The 4,747-nt window shown below is 35.9% G+C and overlaps 1 non-coding gene across 1 annotated transcript; it reads right to left on the bottom strand.

Annotated features, from left to right (window-relative positions):
• Positions 1-271: 271 nt before the first annotated feature.
• On the bottom strand, positions 272-344 carry TRNAF-GAA (transfer RNA phenylalanine (anticodon GAA)). Its single transcript has one exon. It is a non-coding gene; the product is annotated as a tRNA-Phe (tRNA).
• Positions 345-4,747: the final 4,403 nt, after the last annotated feature.

Here is a 4,747-nt window from a genome sequence, read left to right as displayed (position 1 = left end):
TAAAGTACTCTGTGGAAGAATAGATGTAGTGGCAATTTAGCTTGAAGCAAAACTAGGTGGCTAGGAAGAGAGTCAGAAAATATGACGATTTGCTGTACATCCGATTAATTAAAAACGAAAAAAAATCATGGAGAATTTTTTTCCACCATGCAAAGAATATACTTGTATTGTGATAATCGATTATATTTAAAGTCAATTATTATAATCAATAATTAGTCGCCTATAATATCAATACAAATTATATATATCCCATATATATCCCGAGTAAAAATGCCGCCAACGGGATTTGAACCCGCGCCTTCTGATGTTCAGTCAGACGCTCTGAACCACTAAGCCACGTCGGCTTATTTCCAACCCGCCAAATAATTCAATATGTACTAGTACTTCAATCAACAATTGTTGCTTATTATTATTTTTTTTCCACCTGTAAACAACCAACTTTATTTTTGTAGGAAAAGCTTCGTTAGTGCTAAATTTCCCACTAGAGCTAGATTAGCTAATAGCTAGAAAATCTAGCTAATAGCTAGATTTTCCACTAGATCTTTAAAGTACTTTAAACATATTAATTTATATTAAACATATTAAACAAAGATAATAAGTTCCATTAATTATGTAATAGTTAAAATATTTTATCATCTTGCATAGTAAAATCGATTTAAAATACAACAAACATACAAAATATTCTAGTTTGTCCGCCGGCGCTGGCCGGTGCCGGCCCGCGCCTGTACGGAAATGTGAGCGTATTTTATAATGTGTGATACTAATTGAGCCGTGTCTGACACGGCACAGACGCGATAATTTACTATCGTTTCCTTGCAACTACAAGGTTCTATCTGACATTTTTGCCGAAATTGACTTTACGGAAAGTTTCATAAAATTTAAAATAGTCAAATTTCAAGTGTTAATATTTTATTCTTCTTTCAAACTTTGAACTTCAACATCTGTATGGCAGATAAAACCTTTTCGTTTAGAGGGAACAATAAACCGGCACCGTGATAGGTAAAAACGACATAATAGCTTCAATGAGCACAATGGCGTAGCATCAACAGCTAGGGCAAAAGATTATGTGGCAAAGCCATGCGAACCCGATTTAAATTTCTTCCATTTCAATTCTATGCGAATTCTATTTCATGCGTTTTAAATCGCACTCGCATTTGCCCACGTGGTGTCGCGATCAACTGTAGATGGAGCGTTATTTAGTATTTAACTGCGCAGGCGCATATATGCGAAGGTACAGACAAAACTATTGTCGGGTCCGGTCCGTGTCCGTGCCGGTACGCCACTGCATGATGTGAACGTCTTAACACATAATTTATGAAACTAATTGAGACGAGTCTGGTACGCTTCATGTCAGTAGAGGTGAATAGACCTTCATCAGTTGATGGACCAGCATATTTTTGGAATATTTTTTTGTATACCTGGAACGTCTAGCTGTTTAAAGATCTCTTTTGTTAACTGGATATGCATGAGAGTTATCTGTGACAAAACTGAAAAATTTTTTTTTTTTTAAAGGGTCTATATTATCTTCGGCGATGCTGTGTGGAGGGATATTTTTAGGAAAGGAATCAGTGAACATTTGTGTGATGGAGGGATTTGAATTGGTGAACATTTGTCTAATGGGTGAATGTTGTTAGATGGAGGAAACACAGGAGGCCAGTAAATCGCTAGAGTAAATGTGGCTTACGAAAATATTCCTTCAAACAACTGGGCTTTCTGGTATTTCCCAATCTTTATCATTCTCATCTCCTTCCCTTCCACCTTTCCTGCAACATCACAACACATTTACCCCGAACGGGGATGCTATAGTCCCACTGGCTTCTGATCAGTTGGGACTAGAGCGGTGTTCACAGAAAAAGCCCCCAAATGGATCTCAAGTACATTTACGAGCAACATTTTCATACTGCTGCGATGGTGCGCATGGGATCAATTATTCTGCTCATCCGAGTAGCTTACCCGTGTAACAGACTTAACATATCAACATTCAATCTGTACAATGGCAATTAATCTATTATCAACAACCAAATAGAGTATCTGAAACTTGTAACAAAATTGTATCTACCTATTTTATGTCAAAACATTTTTTTTCGAACATGGTTATATGGTTATTCTAACTGTAGTCATAGTGATATATAGCAATATTATGACCATGTTTTTCTAAGAAATTAGGGAATTGTATTTATAAATAATGTGTTTTAACCTTAAAATATTATTAAAAAAGTTCCATATTAAGGCCCCCACCAGTGTGACCGATGAAACGCTTTAGTTGTTGCCAAATATTGAAATTTATCTCGTGGCCCAAGGGTGGTGTCATCATGTACATAAATATTCTGAAAATAGAATATATCCGTTAGAGCGTGTTAGATAATAATGGGTTTTCACGCAATCGAACCGCGTAAGGAAATGAAACATACAATGTTCAAAATTACCGGGCCAGTTCAAGCTGGTTTCGTGTCTTTAGTTCGTTTGTATGAAGAGAGGACAGCCGCCTCCTATATGTGGACAGAACAAAGGGGTTTCATGGAAATAAAACAATCTAATTATGGTGCTACAACATGCTTTCAAGAAAACCTATATGACAACACTTGAATCTACGCGTAGGAAAAACTTAAATCTCTTTGTGGACGGTTAAAAGAATCTAAAATGGTGTTTAATTTATGTAAAAAGAGCAGAGACAGAAATAAAGAATAAAATAAAAAAAAAGACAGAATAAACCATGGAACGATACTACAGGGCGAGGATTTTGTAGACGTCCAAGGTGAAAAAATGATTTGAAATATACTAGTACTTAATTTTTGTTAGCAAACACTTTCAAAACACTGTTTTGCAAAGCAAATCTCAAATTCTAAGCGGAGAAGCGAAACAACCTATCCTCGCGAAAGCTAGAAAACAAGAAAGTCTCTGCCTTCCATCGGAGCTGGGGACTGGGGCCTTGCCTCGCCTCCCCCGATAATGGTCAACGCCCCCAGGGGGTCATCATGTGAAAATATTTAAATATACAAAGTACTTGATTTTAAAAAAATATTGCGGGGTTGAATGTTTTCATTGTAAGAAAGTTCATTTCATAACAAGCGCTTACGTCATCTCACGTCTAATAAGAGCTTTGAAATTCACTCTGCTTGACCAAAGAATCAAAGCAAAAGGTTTCGTGTGTCGTCGTGTTGTTTTTGAGGTCTTCCAAAATTAATCTAAGCAGAAAAACAATATTTATGCCCAGTGACAAACAAACGACGTTTTCATACTAAAACTTTCGATACTACAGTAATGCTATCCAACTGTTTAACTGTCAAAATTAACAACAGTAAAATTTACTTCAAAAAAGTTCTTTACATTAACATTTCTTGGAACGTTTTTGAAAAGTTTGTTATTTTTAAATAGACTGGTATTACTAAAAGAGCTAATTTAAAAGTCGTAATGTGGAAAGTTTGCATTTTGGCAAAGGAAAATGGCTTATTGCACCGATAATTTTGTATGAGAAATTCGTAAGTTTAAGTTCCAGACCGCGAACTCTGTATCTCAAGATGGATGACCGCCAAGTTTTACTTTAACGTAGATCGTGCTTTTTTGGTTTAGGTAAATTATTTCATAATTAAAATATTACTCATTGAAAGAGAAGAGAATACAAATAAATCTAAGCCGAACGTGAAACAGCACAAGACAGAAAAGAAAAATAATGGGAATCAAACCCCATAGCAAATGACAGAAAGTGAATGTGTCTGAATGACCGTGCAATGAAATATTAAAAGTCGCAACTGAGAATCGAACCCCAGATCTAATGACATAAATTGAATATGTCTCAATGACCGAGCGGTGGAATAATAAAAGTCGCTACTGGGAATCGAACCCCAGATCAAATGACATAAAGTGAGTTACTTTTTTATTTTCTGTGTCTTGTACTTTTTCATATTTTTTTTAGATTTTTAAGTATTATCTACTTCTTAAATGATTAAATATTGCATCAATGGGCACAACCTTTAAAGGTTTTTCTCCCTTAAGGCTTTTGCAATGGCTTTAGCCGTCTTTGATGATCAGATCCAAATAACCGGGTACTTCTTCGCCATTCTTTCTCCTATCTCCTTCCCCTCCCTACTCCCATCAGCCTCGCAGAAAACCCCAAATGGGGATTCCATAGTTCTACTTGCTCCGGATAATAGTGAGCAATTGGGTTTTTGTGCGGTATTCACATTATTATTTAAATTAATAAAAATATATTATTTTATATTGTATTAAATAATTGAATATTCCAATTTGAGGTTTTGCTCATTTAGTTGTTCAGTGCATAATAACATGACATGACTTTATTTCCCCCGATCTGCTAAACGTTAAAAAGTTAAAGTTCGTGCCTTCGCATTTTTCCGTAAAAGTTATTGTTATTAATATTAACATGATAATAGTGACGGAACTAGATAAATACTGTGTGAGTTTGGTGCTACCACGGAGGCTGTAAGGAGATACCAGTACAAGGTAGGACTTTCCCTTAATTCTGGTGGCATCCTCAAATTCCTACCCCGTTCCCGTATATCGAACAATTTGCACCCGACAAAGACGCTAAAGTTTTTCAAGAGCTATCGAAACATTGGTTAGCAAACAAGCCGTTGGTCACCTGAGACATGCCAATATTTGCATAGAGCCGTTGATCACCTGAGACAAAATTCAAAATTCAAAAAAAGAGAACAAAGGTTATAGCTTATAGGTAACACCCTATTTCTTCCAGCTAACCCAACAAATGCACATTATATTACATAACCTA

Source organism: Hesperophylax consimilis, chromosome 2 (genome assembly GCF_061612785.1).
Source record: "Hesperophylax consimilis isolate HC1 chromosome 2, BYU_Hcon_1.0, whole genome shotgun sequence".
Taxonomy (NCBI): Eukaryota; Metazoa; Arthropoda; class Insecta; order Trichoptera; family Limnephilidae; genus Hesperophylax; species Hesperophylax consimilis.
The sequence above is the reverse complement of the archived record's forward strand: the minus strand, read 5'-3'. Positions and strand labels throughout refer to the sequence as shown.